The sequence below is a fragment of the Cyanistes caeruleus genome, chromosome 17 (genome assembly GCF_971803275.1).
Source record: "Cyanistes caeruleus chromosome 17, bCyaCae1.hap1.1, whole genome shotgun sequence".
NCBI classification, from domain to species: Eukaryota; Metazoa; Chordata; class Aves; order Passeriformes; family Paridae; genus Cyanistes; species Cyanistes caeruleus.
Genome location: NC_141717.1, coordinates 11,803,704 through 11,819,550, shown reverse-complemented (window position 1 = coordinate 11,819,550; position 15,847 = coordinate 11,803,704). Strand labels below are relative to the sequence as shown.

The 15,847-nt window shown below is 56.2% G+C and overlaps 1 protein-coding gene across 2 annotated transcripts in view; it reads right to left on the bottom strand.

The window, feature by feature from the left end:
• Positions 1–11,268, bottom strand: part of ELFN1 (extracellular leucine rich repeat and fibronectin type III domain containing 1) — a 101,670-nt gene extending 90,402 nt beyond the window's left edge. Inside the window, exon 1 of one of the 2 annotated variants that reach the window (XM_086854133.1) lies at positions 10,940–11,268. The gene's annotated coding sequence lies outside the window, so the exon portion shown is untranslated. Of the gene's footprint in view, positions 1–7,821; positions 7,992–10,939 lie in introns of those variants that run through there. The other variant, XM_023936805.2, reaches the window with a different exon arrangement.
• Positions 11,269–15,847: the final 4,579 nt, after the last annotated feature.

The window sequence follows — 15,847 nt, the reverse complement described above, 5'->3', positions numbered from 1 at the left end:
TGCAGCCCAATTTCTGCTCCCTTGTGAACTGGGACAGAGGCTGAAACATGTTGATTTATTGGAGTTTTCCCATTACTCCTCTGTGGTAGATGTTCTCCAGAAGCAGTTGCATTATTCCTGAGCCCAGGCTTCAGCATTTCCATAGAGAGTGTGAAAAAGGAGCCAGGACAGGTGAGTGACCCCAGAGGGGCTCAGTGAGGTGTGGATCCCCATCCACCCTATGTGCACCCCTCATTTCCAGCCCCACAGCAGAGCTCCATTCCATTCCCCTCCGTGTCCTGCTCTGCTGCACAGCTGCCAAAGCACAGCCTGCTCCAGCACCACCAGCCCCCACGGACAAAGGCTCAAACCCAGGCACGGTACAAGTTCAATGGTGCCACAAAGCACAAGAGACTGGCTTGAACATCCAGATTTTAAACACAAGGAGGTTTCCAGCAGCTCTCCATCCCCCTTGGGCCACACAGCAGACTTTGCAATTCATTGTTCAGCACCACCTTCCCCAGGAGACGGCTGCTGGAAGTGACATTACTGCAGTGCCACCCTCCAGCCCCAAGAGTCAATCAGCTCGGTGCCACCAGCAGTCCCATCCCTCATCCCACTGGTCCTGATGGATGCTGTGTCTGTCACAGTCCTGATGTCTGCCCACATCAGCCTTTGTACCTGCTTCAGCCTGAGCAGGTGCACACCAGCACGAGGGTTACAGGGTTTGCATTCCAGCCCCATCCTCTGGCAGGAGTAAAGCAGAAATAGGTATTTTTTTACACTGCAAATCAGATATTTAATACCTTTGTTTAATCATTACCTTTTCTGGCTTTAACAAATCTACACTTTGGAGGAGTGGGGGGGAGGGGGCAGTAAGGGCTGAGAAGGGTGAGTGGGAAGTGCCCCTACAGTGCTGCTCCACACACCCCTGCTTTTACTCCGGGCCAGGCACAAATTTCTCAGCCAAACAATCAAAAGAAACTACTTCAACTTCACAAGTGTCCCAGGCCTTTTTCTGGTAACCAGACTGACCAACTGTTTAGCCTGGAGAGGAAAGGGTTAATAGATAATGTCACAAGACGAGCCCCTGGGCCACACAAGTACCATCTCCTGCTTGGTGAACCACCAGCATTAAAGGAACCAGCACTGAGCTGAAGTTAAGACATTTATCCTTTGACAATACCCCACTGCAACAACTTTATTTTGATGATACGGGATGATTAATGCTTACAGCCACTGTCATTTCCTTTGATAGATTTTTGGGGCTGTGGAGTGACATTTGCTCAATGCACCGTTCCTGAAAAGCTGCACTCATCGTAGCGTGGAGGAGAGGGATGCTCCATGCATCAGCCATCAGTAACCTGCCTCTGCCAGCTGCAGGTGGCCAGGAGAGATACTGTGAGGAATTGGGGGATGCTCACAGAAAGCCTTGACTGGTAAAGGCTGTGGAGCGAGAGAAAGGTGTGTTAAACAGCCAGCATTGCAAGAAATGGTGAGAGTTTGTCTTTCTCAGTAGAAAGAAAAGAGATTGTTGGTTGCAAACATCACAGCCAAGAGCTGCAGCAGACTTTGCTGTTTTGCCACAAACACACTGGAAGATCAGATCCTTAGAGACTCTCCGGGGCTGTGTCGCAGCCACAGCAAGCTCTCACAACTGCTCTCGAAGGCAAAACACATCCAAAAAATCACACTGATCAATCAGTAAAACAAGACAGATAAATGTCTCAACTGTAGCCTTCACTAATGGCAAAAAACCCTAATCCTTGGAAACCTTAATCTTAACCTGTGCGCCTCTGAGTGCCCCCCACCTGTAACACGAGGACAAGAATCATTTCCCTCTCCCGGCTGCTGCAAGGTTCTCCTAATCAATCAGCTCATTAATTCATGCAAAGCATTAGACAGGCAGCAGATGGATGGCTTTACACAATAATGTTTTCTACAGTGAAATATTTCTACTTAATTCTCCACCAGCAGCCGCCTGCCCACTCTCATCGCAGGGGCACGGGCTTGTCCGGGCTCACACAGGGACACCGTGAGGTCCAGAGCAGCAGAGCCTCCTCTGGATCCAAACAGCACCTGGTGCCACATGGAATTCCCTGGCTGGAGACACCCTTTCCACAAGGCTTCTTAACAGACTTTCCTCATATTTAAAAGCTGTCTCAGGAGCGTAATGATTTTAAATTCACTCCCCGCCGCAGTCAATCAATGGAGCGGCGGCTGCCGGTGCCTGGCGAGCAGGCGGTGATGAATGGGGCTTTGGAGGCTGCACGGCTCGCCTCCGAGCAAGAGCAGAGCGTGGGCAGAGGGTGGGGAAGAGAAGAAAAGCCAGGAACAAAAATTAAAAAGAAGAAATGGGGCGGGGGGCAGAAAAGCCCGAACTGCTCTCTGCGAAGTTGGGACAAGTGCTGGTGTGGAAGGCGTCGCTTGGAGGGAGCAGACTTGGCTTGCGCTCCTCTCTCTCCCTGATCAGTTCCCATCCTATAGCTTGAATAAAGCAGGTAATGCATTTCTTTCAGGCAAGTGCTAACCCCGAGCCTGGCTTGTGGCAAGGACCAGAGCCCTGGCACCAGCACCCAGTCCTGCACTTGTGCCACTGACCCAGCTCTGCTTTCCAGGAGCTGCCAAAGAACAAATGCCCGAGAGCAGCTCTTGGGAGCACATCATCCCTGGGGACAGAGCAGTGAAGGGCACAGGAGCAAAGGTGCTGTCCCTCAACCTTTCCCTTGAAGCAGGCAGACAAGCCCCACGGTGACACACAGCTCCCTGTGCCTCCCCATCCCTGCGCAGCGCCAGGTGCCGGGAGGAGCAGCCCTGTGTGTCATGCTCACCCCAGAGGGACAGGGAGCACCCACCCCTGCAAGTACCACGAGTTTCCAGAGAGGAAAAAAATCAAATAACCCCATTTGGAGGAGTCCAAAGGGCCTAATCCTGCCCCAGCATGCTGCAGATCGCCCTGCTCTACGGAGAACAGATGCTGCTCAGCATTCAAAAGGAGATGCTTCAGATCTGGGCTCTTTTTCTCCCTCTTCCTCCCATTACAGGGTCAGGTCAGTGCTGTGCAGCCTGTCAGCGTAAAAAAAAATATTTAAAAAAAAAATCATAATACAGAAAACTGGTATTCCCAAAGAAGCTGCAGCTTGTGGAATGAGCATCACAGCTGAGTGCTATGAGTCTCACAAAGCAGAGAGGGGAAAGGGTCAAAAATGAAACTCACCACACCAGCAACATAAAAATATGACGCAGTAAATTAATGATGTTGCTCCAATTTGAGAAAACACTAATTAAGAATGTGTAATTGAATTAATGCATTATTTAGAAACCCCAGCAAATCCTGAGTGGGAATATAAATACATTATAGAGTTCCTTTGACATCAAGTCTCTCTCATACCTCACTAGCCGCAATTTATTTTCATGTCACCAGAATCTCCAGATTTATTTATGTCCTTGCCATTGACCACTGCTTTTCATTTATCCCACATATCAATATCCTCTCCCCTCAATTCCACACACTCAAATGCTCCATATGGAGTGGTGATGACCATTTGATAAGTCATAAGTAAGTGTAATTAATTAGCCCAGCTCATCAACCACTTCCCCTCCCAATGTCCTGCAGCCACAGATCTGGGTCTAATTTGTTTAGAGCCTGGAAAAACATCAAATACCTCATTAGAAAATAAATCCATGCCCTAGAAATACATTTTTTCTGCAGCTTCAAGTGTTTTCTCCATGTTACACTGGGAAAGGCCCTGCACAAGCAGGATCTAAACCCAGTCCAGAACAGGTCAAGAAACCGATATCATCACATCGTGAAAATAGTAGAAAATAGTATCTCAGGATAAAGGCAGGAGAGAAGTCAGCCCTTCAAAGGTATCACAGCAGATGGTTGTATCTGTGAAAGGTCCTGAGATGGTGCATTTGCAGCTGGGATGGTTTAGGAGTGCTTTGGGTATTTAGCAAGAGGCTTTACAAACATTATTCTTCCCTCATTTTGAGCCTTTCACAGCAAGGGTTAGGGTTCTTACTACCATTTCTAGGAAGAGATAAAGATACACCAAAAAGAAAGAAAGAAATCCAGCTAAAATGCTTAAAACTGCTAAAGACACTTTTAAGGAAAGCAGCACGAGAAAATAATGCAGGCAAATCCACGTTCACATACATACATATAGCTCTGGGAAAAGGAAAAAAAACCAGCACTAAAGTGCCTTGTGTTAGGTATGAGCATACACTGTAGCAAAATATGCATGCTGTTTATAAAACATATTGGAAAACTTTTCCTTAAAAGATGCCATAGAGAGTATAAAATTTTATGATCTCTGCCTGTCCATTTTACAAGGATATACACAAACAAGTAGCCAAATCTGCCTGCAGTTTAACTCCATTAAATCCAATGAATGAGTTTGGCCCACGAAAACTCTGCACTTACTGTAATAAAGTTAAAAGCTGACAGCAGCTGATACAGTAAAACACATACATTTCCATACATTTATTCCTGTAGATTTAAAAATACAAATGAGCTTCAGAGATTGCCCTTGTCCAGCTCATAAATAAACGCTGGAATAGGAAAGAAAAAAAAAACCCGATCTTGGAGATATTCCCACTGATTCCCTCTAAGCACAAAGGAGAGAGGGGTAAGGGGAAGAGAGCAGAGTTGTGGTCATTTGGCTTTTCTGAGAGCCCTGAACACATACAATGTGTGTGTTAGAGCAAACCCCTGATGGTTTGGTCCCCAGGTGGGGCAGGACCCCACCCAGCAGGAACAGAGTCACAGCTCTGGGACCCCACTTCTCCCTCATCAGTCCCCAGAGAGGACAAGGAGCTCTCCGGGCACAGATGTGGGATGCTCTGCTCCCTGAGGGAGCTGTCCACACTTGCATTAGCAGAGGGCTTTCCTCATGACTTCTACAGCCACTGGACCATCTTTGACTGTACCTTGAGCCTCACATTGCATGGGGGATCAGACCAGGTAGCGCAGAGGCCAAGCCCAAATAACAGATTTAAGCCTGTCCTGATTGGTAGGTGTTTTGGGTTTGTTCGTTGAGGTGTTTTATTAATCACACGCAGTTTTCTCACGGGCTGCTGCCATAACCACACCAACTCCCATCTCCCCCTCCCCAGCTTCCTGCTGTGTCCCTCAGCTTCCTCACCCAGGCTCATAAACCCCCTGCAGCCTCAGTGCTACCTCCCCCAGACCCTCCTGCCCCAGCTCCCAGGTCCCCCTCACCTGGAGCTAGCTCTCACCACTCCTTTCACTGACATTTATTATTATTTGCTCCTGTGACAGGGATGTCTCAGGGACTGAGATAACCCTTGTGCTGGCTACATACACTCCCCACTCCAGCAGCCAAGTAACACCACACGAATCATTTCAAGCTCTTTGTCCTCTTTTTCCCCAGCTAGCCCATGGCACTGCTCAGACATGGGACCACAGCTCAGGGTCTCCAGTCCCTTCACCCCAAGGTCTTCACAGGTCTACTGCTTTCACAGCTCTGTCTCCCTCCTCACCCACAATTTGGGCGGTGTATGACTCCAGAGCTGTCCCATCGAGCCCCACACAGCTCCTTTCCTCCCCACCAGCTTCCTCTGGGCCCAGTTTACTGCTGGCCAGCAGATCTCCCTCTCCCCACACCCAGACACTCCACCCCAGTGCTGTCCTGACATCAGGCTCATCCTCAAACCCACCCCAAGCCCTGGGTTTGCAACACCGAGGAAATCCGGCAGCTGCAGGAAATCGTGCCAAGCCCTGCTCGAGGCTGTGCTCCTTGCTCACACCCCCTTTACAGCCTCCACGGTAGCTTCCCATCTCCCCAGCCCTGCACCTCACAGCCTTGTTGGTGACTCCACAGCTCCCCACTGCCCAGAACAGCACAGTGAGCCCCCAGCCCCACATCCTCCCCTCCTCAGGCTCCTCACTGCCCTGCAACAGCTCCTTCACAAGCCTCTCTGCTCCACCAGACTTCCCAGTGCCCTTTGCCAAAAAAACACATAATTCCAGGCTTTGGCTTCACCAGGAGCTAACACCAATTCACAGCAAGTGCTGGCAGCAAGGATGCTGCAGGCAATGCTGTGCTGCTGTGGCTGAAATCCTGGCCCTGGAGCAGCCACCAGGGAAAAGCACCCCGACCAGCACGGCTGGGATGCTCCTGGGTGCTGCTTTCTGTGTCCCTCTGGAACACAGGGACATCACTCACTCACCCCCAGCACGTACATGGAGAAACAAGTATTGGAAAAAATTGCCCAAGGATGGGGCTGAGACCTGACAAACAGATGGGACAGCTCTGGGCTGTCCAGGGCATGGACCTCGTGTCCTGTCCCCATCACAGTTCCTCCAACCTCAGTGTTACATCCAGAGCTCAGCTCGTAAGCCTCAGAAGCACTGACCACATCCTTCTGTTTGCATGCATCAAGCACTCCTGTGTTTGGCATACGACGGGAGAACCAGAATACATAATCCACAGCTCACAGTAACAAACCTTGCACCTAGAACAAGCCAAAAGCCTGACCTTTCGTAGTTAGGCATCCTGGTGAGAGGTTAGATCTTGTGTTTTCTGATCATCAAACAGGGAAGCATTAGCCAGACAGAGAGAACAAGCTCTTATCTAGACCTGATTTCTCTCCCCTCCAGGGGATCCTGTAGGATATTTCAGTTCTCTCTCACTCGCTGTATGATTCTTCCCTCCCCCAGTAGCTTGAAATCAGCCAAATTCACAATCTAATCTGGCCAGGAGTCAAAGGGGAGAAAAATCAAGTCCTAATGCAGTGACTACTTTGAATGGGGAACTGAAGCCAATCAGAAAGGCATTATTGATCCCTGCTCGGAGCACCTCGGTCAGGGAGGGGGAAGCTGCGGGCAGCCGCAGAGCTGCCCACCGCAGCCAGCCAGGGCTGCCCTGCCAGGCCTGCAGCGTTCCCAGCAGAGTTCCCTGCGCCCGCCTGGGCTGGGAGCCGGCCCTGTCCGGCACGGGGAGAGCACCCACAGCCGCCGTGCTGCCCCGGCCGAGCAGCAGCCCCGATGAGCAGCAGCCCCGGTGTGTGCGGGAGCGTGAGCCGTGTGCTGCCTGCAGCGCTGTGTTTGTGTGCAAACACTCGCGGTGTGCACATCCTCGGCGTGGGCCCATCTGCGGGAGCCGGGCTGCTCGGTGGGACGGGCAGCTGTGCGCTCCCAGGGCTGCGCGCATTCCAGCGGCGCTAGTGCGGGGCAGCTCTGCGGGACAGCCAAGGGCAGGGGCAGGGCAGGCTGGCTCCGGGGGTACCTGTGCCGCACAGTCCCCGCAGCAAGCAGGGACAGGCAGCGGGTGGCTCGGCGGGGCAGGGGTGACGGAGCGAGGGGAGCAGCCCGACAAGGCTGAGCTCAGCTCTGGGCATCCCTGGGTGCGATCCCGCTGATCCGGCCCGCATCAGCGCTGGACACGGGCTCCTCTGCCTTATGTAACCACGGCAGGGACGGGGGATGGAGACCGAGGGGAGAGGAGCTCCCCACTGAGCCCCGAAAGCAAAGGGGCGGCGGCAGAAGCTGGATACCCCCGGAAACATAACTCCAGAGCCCGGCTGAGTGGCGTGGCCACCGGGCAGGCTGGCCCGGCTCGGGGCTGCCCGGTGCGGAGCGGGTCCAGCCGCCGGGCTCAGCTCGGAACCCTCCAAAGCCGGCGGGCTCGGGGCGGCAGTACCGGGGGAGGAAAGGAGTCCTAGGAAGTTTAGGGAGTCCACATTTTGCAAGGAGTCAGGAGGAAAACATGCTTCCTAAAAAAACATCCCAAAGCCATGCAGGGTCCCGGTAGCTCCTGTCCCCCTTTGGCTGTGTCCCCCAACCTGGGGCACCGCTGGGCACCGGCACCCCCTTACCTGCCGGCGTCACGTCTGCTGCTGCCTGCCCTGCTCCGGCTCTTCCTCCTCCTCTCCTTCCTCCTCCTCTCTCCCTCTCCCTGCTGCTTGGGGCTCTTTATGGAGATTCATTCATTCATGCCTTCCCATCGGTCCCTCAGCCTTTCCCTGCCTCCCGGAGGCAGAGCGTGTGACGCCTCGCCCCTTTCCAGCCACTTTCTGTTGTCACAGAGCGGCGCTGCCCCAGCCCGGAGCGGTGGCCGGGCTGGGACACGCGTGGGCAGCGCCGGGCCGGGGGAGCGTCCCCCAGCGCGGGGTGAGGGGCGTGGGCACGGCACCGACCCGCCCGGGGGGTACAGACCGTCTCTGGCACCCACAGACCCCGGGTCGGCCCCAGGGCTTTTCTCTCTGCCCTCCGCTTTTCCCCATCCCCACGCCAAGCCGCTGCCCATGGCCTCTGGCTCCCACAGAGCAGCGGCTCTACGGAGAGAGCACGCCTGAGCCCGTACCCACGGCAGCTCCCCGGGAAAACTCTCGACCTTTCCTTCCCTCTCTGCTCTTCCCTCCATCCTATTCCAGCTCGTCTTTCCTCCCCCTCTCCCGCTGCCTCCGCAGCCGCGCCAGGACCGCATCCCTCCCGGCCGAGCGCTGCCCCATCCCCGCCGCTGCCACCAGCGCTGACTCAAGCTGGGAGCGGAGCCCGGCGTGGGGGGCCAGGGCTCACCGGCCACCCGAACAGTCCCGTGTCCTTCCCACCCCACCCTGAGGAGGCCGCCCCGACCCCGGGAGCCGCTCGCTCCTCCAGGTCATCGGGCAAACTTCATCTGTGCTCCAGCCTTCCCCAGGACGGGGCTCCCCGCACTGCCCAGCGCTGCACTTCGGGGGGCGGGCGACACGCTCCCCGTCCCCACCGACAGCACCCCGCTGCCCACTGCCACTGCAGAGCCGGAGGCTCTGGGGGAGTGTGAGCCCTGCATGGTGTCAGGCAGCACGGCGGGAGGTGTTGATGGGGTATTTTAGGTGTTAAATTCGAGCGGATTGCCTCGTCTCTGCGAAGGCACAGGGTTATTCTTTCCAGGCAGGCAGGGCGGAAGATACATGGTTTTTAAAGACATCGTCGGAAATGTGAAGAGCAGGGTTTTGGCGTTGCCACAGCATTCGGAGCGATAAACCCTTCACTTTGGGTGAAACCCCTTAAAAACCCTCCCAGGAGCGCCCCGCCCGCTCCCGTTGAGCCGCGCCGTTCCTGCCGCCGGTGCCACCCCCTTTGCATCGGTGCCATCAATTTCTATTAACTATCGCTTTATTCACCGCTGCAAACTTCTAAATATTTAATCCAGCGCGAACCGGCGGCGGAACGCGCGGAGCTGACGGGAGGAGGCGAGTCCCCGGCCGGGGAGGCGGGAGAGGCGGCTCTGCCCCGGGGGAGCCCGGTGATGCCGGTCCCCCCCTCCCCTCCCTCCGCCGGGCTTTCCCGGGGCTGCAAATCACAGCCTGGACGTGGGCAGCACCGCCGGTCCCCCGGGCTGCCCGAGCCGGAAAGGCAGGGATGAGCGGAGGTGCGGAGGATTCTGTCCAGGGAGAGAGAGCTGGGGGAGGGAAGGGCGGCCGGGGGGACACCCGGCATCTCCCCAGCACCGGGAGCGGCTCCCGGCGGGTCCCGCCGCTCACGGGACGAGCAGCCACGCTGCACACAGAGCGGGACGAGGGCTCGGGATCTGCGGGGGTTTGGGCTGGTTGGAGCGGTCCTGCCCAGGGAGAGGGGGCTGCCCCCACCTCCCTGGCATCCCCGGGTTCCACGCACCGCCCCGAGGATCCCCAGACCCGGCCGAGATTCATTTAAAACGCAACCAAGAAAATTCTTTGGCAATTCCGCTGCGCCGACGGGCGAGTGCCCCGGTCCGACGGGCGAGTGCCCGGTCCGACGGGCGAGTGCCCCGGTCCGACGGGCGAGTGCCCCGGTCCGACGGGCGAGTTTGCAGGTGCTTCGTGCTCTGCCTGTATTCAGGAACCGAGGCGGAACTTTACGGTAACATCTGCCATTATAATTAAAACTGCAACACACCCTCCGGGAAGGAACACGTTCCCCGCCGTCGTGTGTCCGTACCACCCCCCCACCGCCGCCCTTTTCTAAAAAAAATAAAAATAAAAACAACCAACCAAGCGAAAGCGGCTCGAACTCTCCGGCGGGCACCTGCCCCCCCGAGCCATCAGCGGCGGCAGTCGCACCCGGCGAGGTCCCGGGGACCGTCCCCCTCCCCGGAGCACGGACACCCCCCCGCCCTCCTCCACTAATTTTCTTTAATTAAAGCTCTATGTGCGGCGCGTTTGGCGAGGACAGAAATAGCCGCTGAAGGAGCGCGTGTGGGGGGAGGCAGGTCCCAACTGCCGGCGTGGGAATGCAGAAGGGATTGGGGGGGCGGGGGGAGCAGAGCCGGAGAGCGGCTCTGCCACAGCTCCCACCCCAAGGCTCGCAGCCTCCAGGGTTATTTGGGGTGAGGCAGACGGTCTCTCCTGTCCGAGCGCTCCGTGAGGCGCTGTGGCGACCCGGGCGAAGACCCCTGCCCCCGGGGCGATGCTACCGCCCGCGGCACCGGCTCTTCCCCCGGAGCACCGGGGCTTCCCGCGGGCAACAGTTGCAGAGGCTCCCCCGGGGGATGCTCCGGCTCGGGCGCGCCCCGCCGGCGGAGGGAGACCCCGAACTGGGGATCCCCCATGGGCGGGGGAGGGAGCACGGCCCGAGCGGCCGGAGGGGTTCCTGGCTCCGTGGCCCCGGCCCGGCCGTGGGGAGCCGCTCCGGCCCCGATCTCCCGCTCGCCCTGGGGATACGGACAGCGGGAGCAGCCCCGGCCGAGCCTGGGGACTCCCCGCCCGCGGAGGGGAGGGCGCCCCGCTCCCCGCGCCGCCGGCCCCGCGGTCCCCTCCCGCCGGAGCCCCAGCCTGGGCTGCAGCCGCCAAAAGTTTGGCGACACGGAACGGCCAGCGGGGGCTGCGCGGGGCTCCCGGGCAGCGCGGGGCGCCGCGGCGGGGCGACACCGGGCGCGGGGCCGGAGCGGAGCGGAGCGGGGAGCTCCGCTCGGGCTCGGGGGCGGCGGGGGGGGCCCGGGCGGGCTGCGGCGGGGGATGCGGGCGCACCTACCTGCTCCGGAGGCGGCTCCCGGCGCTCGGCGGCGTGCCCAGCCCCGAAGCGCGGTGATGGGCGGCGGACGCACCCGCGGCTGCGGCTCCCCGCGCCCTTCCAAGCGGGCGGGCCGGGGGCAGGAGGCGGGCAGGGAAACGCAGCCGGAGCCGAGCAAATCCCAGCGCTGGAGCCCGGCCTCCGAGAAGAGAAGGGCTGCAGCTCCTCACTGCGTCAGGCGGAGAGCCCTGCCCGTGCAGGCGGCGCTGCCAGGCCCGGGGGGCTCCACCGGCACCGCTCGGCACGGCTGGGCTCGACGCGGCCCGGCTGCGATGGGATGGGCACGGCACGGTTCGGCTCGCTGCGGCCCGCCTGGAGGGCTGCGATTGGCACGGCACGGTTCGGCTCGCTATGGCCTAGCACGGTCCGGTCCGGCTCGGCACGGCCGGTTCGGCAGAGCTCTCTGGGGCTCGGTGACGGCCCGGAGCTTGGCCGGCAGAGTCGGGGCTGGCACGGGGGGTGGGGGCTGTGTGTGGGTGACACTGAGCGTGACACAGGGTGTGTGACACTGTGACACCGGGTGTGTGACACTGCGCGGTACCGTGTGTACACCACACTCTATTCGTGACACTCGCATGTGTGTGTGACACTGCCCGTGTGTGTGACACTGCCCGTGTGTGTGACACTGCCCGTGTGTGTGACACTGCCCGTGTGTGCGACACTGCCCGTGTGTGTGACACTGCCCGTGTGTGTGACACTGCCCGTGTGTGCGACACCCTGCGAGAGCGGGGCTGTGAGCGTGCAGGGCTTGTGAAGGTGTCAGTGTCCGTGTCGGGGACATGTGCCTTTGTGTGCGGGTGTGCCGCTGTGTTTGCTGTGTGTGTGTGTGGTGACACCCTGAGGGGGTGCCGGGATGATGGTGTCGGGGTGTGTGTCTGTGTTGGGGTGAATCCGTGCAGTGGGAGGGTGCAGGCTCCGGGGTGTGTCCGTGTGTGTGTCTGTATTTACACACACGGCTCTGTCTCTGTGAGCCTGTGCGAACATCTCTGTGTCCCCATGTGTGCGTGACAGCCACCGCACCCCTCACACCAAATCTGAACCCCCGTGGGCCAAACGGGTCCCAGCTGGGCAGCACCAGGTGATGCTGGGAGCACGAGGACTGGGACCAGCCGTGACGCTGATGGAGCTGGACCACGACCCCTGCCCACAGCTCCCAGGGGTCCCCAGCCCCTGTGCTCAGCCTTTCCCAGGCATCTTCCTGCCTCAGACCTCCCTTCACCTGTCCCAGAGACTTCCATCCTGCCTCCCCACTTCGGGCAGGTTTTTTATGCTGTTTTAGCAACACAACACACCTTTAATCAGGATGATTAAAGTGTGGCTGGCACTGAGCCAGCCTTGGAACAGAAGTGCTCTTTTCTCTCCCCAGGCGCTGTCATTTGAGGTAAGGACTGGCCCGTGTATTTTTTGTGATGGTTCGAGGTGTCTCAAACCATCTCCAAAACCACCTCCTAGCCAGCGATTTCCTTTTGCAGCCCTGCAAGAAGTTGGACACAGGGGAGAGAGAAAAGGATGGGTGCAGGAGAGAAATTTTACTCCTTTGAATTTAATAGCAACAACACCAACACAACCACAGCCAAAACACCTGAAGCGTGGAGTAATAGAGCTGGGAGACAGCCTGGGAACAGGCAAGCAATGGCCCCTCTCCAAATGGCAGCTGGCAACCTGGCACAGCACTCAGCTGCATTAGACACACAGCCCAGGGAAAGCGCCCATGGGAATGCAGGAGATACCCTGCATGATGGAGAGGATGGCAATGGAGAATGGATCCAGCATCCTCTCTTCCACAGCTCTAACCCAGTCCTCAGGTCTTTGCCTCAGGGTGAATATGTTGATCTGAGGTTCTTCCATTCCCTTTCACCATCACCACCTGTGCTCATTCCCTTGAAGCATGAAAGACCCCTTCCTCCCTTGAGCAGGGATATCCCATTCTCCAATGTCCCATGGAATGCCCTAAAGGCAAGGAATACAAATTGAGATTGCTTTGGACTAATAAATACATGGGCAATGACATGAAGTAGCAGGGGCCACTGTGAGGGTGGCTCTGGGGTCAAATGTCTTCCTGGGGAGATGATGGATAAGAGGTCCCATCCCTGCTCCGCCTTTGCTGGAGAAGGAACAGGCTGGTTTCCCTGGGCAGGGAACAGACACTGCCAGGTCCCTCCTGGCACCAGGAGCAGAGGGTTCAGCCCCCACATCTGTGCCACACAAACCTTGGGCCAGCCACAAACACTGAGGGTTCATGCCAGCTCTGGAGCTGCAACTGGCACCTGGCAGCTGGAAGAAGAATTGCCCAGAGGGGACGTGGATGCCACTGTCTCCCCATTAGAGATCTTCACCCACGGATATCAGCAGTGAAGAGAGGGAAGCTTTGCCAAAGACTTTTTGAAAATTTTCTGCCTGCTGGTATACATTGTCCTTGCTCCTCAGGGTTGCTCTGGGAGAGGCAGCCCCAAAAACCTCAAGCCTCACCCATGGATCAAGGACAGGCTTTAAGCAGCATCATTTCTTCCAGTTGCCAGGTCAACGGGGGGTGGGAAGACTTGGTGCAATCAAACAACTTTGCAAACCAAGATAAATTAATAAAAGGAGTAAGTACTTCTGAGCAAGCTGTTCCAGTTCTTCTGGGAGGAAGTGACGCCAGTCCAGACTCTGGCCACTATATTTAGTAAAAATCTAAACCAGACATTGATAATATTATTAAAGACAGGAAGGAGTAAAAGAAGACGTAGCCGTGCTGGGATGACTGATCTATTTATGCGAGATGGCGGGAGGAGTGCTGTGAGAAAGGTGTCTGGGGTCAGGAGAGCTTCTGTGAGCCCTTCCCCTCCACCAGCAGAAGATGTCTAACACAGCAGGCTCAAGCAGTCCTAACCCAGTTTAACAAGCAGTACAGGAGGAAGGGGTGGTTAATAAAACACTGGCTGCTTCCCACGATGATGTGGAGGGAGTATGGGAGTGAGAGCTCCTCTGCTGCCTTTTTGAGAATCACCTGGAAAGAAGTGCTGGCCAAGGGACAGAGTGTTGGCTGGGCACTGCTCCATTTGCCCATGCAGAACGGGGAGGTGTTGAGTAAGATAAGGAAACAAAGTGTGACCTTGGGTAGGCGATGTCTGCTCTGTCCTTGCTCAGGGCAGGGACTGAGTTGTTCCCCTGCAGTGCCCACAGCAGCTGCGGTGACTCTGGATTCTCCTTGTGTCACGGTGAGTGTGACAACCTGGTGCCCTTGTAGAGAGGGAAGCACTCACCAAAGCAGGGCAGTCTGGAGGGAAAGGTGGAGGTGTGACAGCAGTGTGACTGCCTCTTCTCAGCCTGGGGCAGAGTCAGAAGTCCCCACCACACCTCCACGGGACCCCATGTGGGCAAGGGATGGAGGTCTGGTGTACTTTGCTTGGTTGTACTGTTCATCTCCCCCCAAAAGCAGTGCCTTCAACTGTCTTAAAAACCCCAAGCACCTGAAGCCCCACAGCAAGACCTTAACAGCAACAACCCACCTTACACAGAGGGTGAAAATCCAGCCAGCCTTGCTCCACCTGGGACCCCACGAGAGCTCTGCCTCCAGCTCCCCTCTCTGCCGTGGGCATCTGAAAAATGCACCACAATGGGGAGCTCCTACCAGAAAAAAGGAAGGATGATCCTTGCGGGGAGGGTGTGATCTCCCCCTTTGCATCCCTACAAGACTGGCTGGTGTCCCCTGGCTTGGAGGGTGAGTAGATCTGCCCAACCATGAGTCACCATCCAGGAGGATGAGGAGATGCTGCTCTGCAGTTCCCAGCGATGCACCAGCTTGGCTGTGGGTGACTTGACATCCAAGGGATACTTTTTTTCAGCCTGAAATGCTTTTTCACTGCTGTTGTCAATTCCTATATAAAAATCATCAGATTAATTAGAAAACAAAAAATGACATTTTATGGGCTGTTAGTGCTGTAAGTGGACTGAGGCCTTATGGTATTTTGAGAGTGTTTGGAAAACAACTGCAATATTTACATCTGGGAAAGTTACCAGGCCCAGGCAGAAGCTGCATTTCAAAACATTTTTGTTTAACATAGTCAGCCTTGGTGATGACAAATATTACTGCACATCATTACTCCAATTTTTCAGGGCATTAATACCTCATCCATTGCAAATCACATCTGCTGTAGACTTGGCAGCTTGGATGTATTTTTATAGGTCCCCATTTGTTCTGAGTTTTTCTTTCAGTTTTGACTTTGAAACTCTCAAGAAGTCAATGAAAGTCAGCAAGAGGTGACAGCAGTGGGAACAGGGGACTCCTGCCAGCCCACAGCCCAGGTGCAGAGTGATTGTGCATCATGAGTTGTTCTGCTCACCACCTGGAGCTGGTGGGGACATCCAGGACTGGCTTGGTCTCTAGTTCTGCCTTTACTTGCTGGGCCTGCCAGCTGAGGTGATGTCCACAAGGACAGTGAAGTTTCCGTGTAGACATTCCTGCTCACCCATCTCCCAAAGCAGAGACACTTCCCTGTCCTGTGTGCTGCTTGTATTGACCACTAAATCTGAAATTTGGTTTCATTTGGTCCCCTTCATCCTTGTTGATGCTGATCATCGTCTCCCTGCTGTGCTTGCATCCCTGTGGAGCCCACATCTGCAGCTCTGCATTCAGTGCAGCACAGTTGGATGTCCTTCACCAAGGCCCCAGGGTACTCATCCCAAAGTTGATGGTTTCTTTTGGACCTTCTGAATACCTTGACATGCTATTGTAATGCAGATTGCACAGTGTCTTCCTCTTGGGAACTCCAAGAAAGTAGACAGAGTAAATAATTCAAAATAAGCAAATTCTTTAAAGATGTTTTGCCTTATTTTTTTCTCTGTCATACACACATTGTCCATGAAGAAAATGAGAAAGTCTCCAGT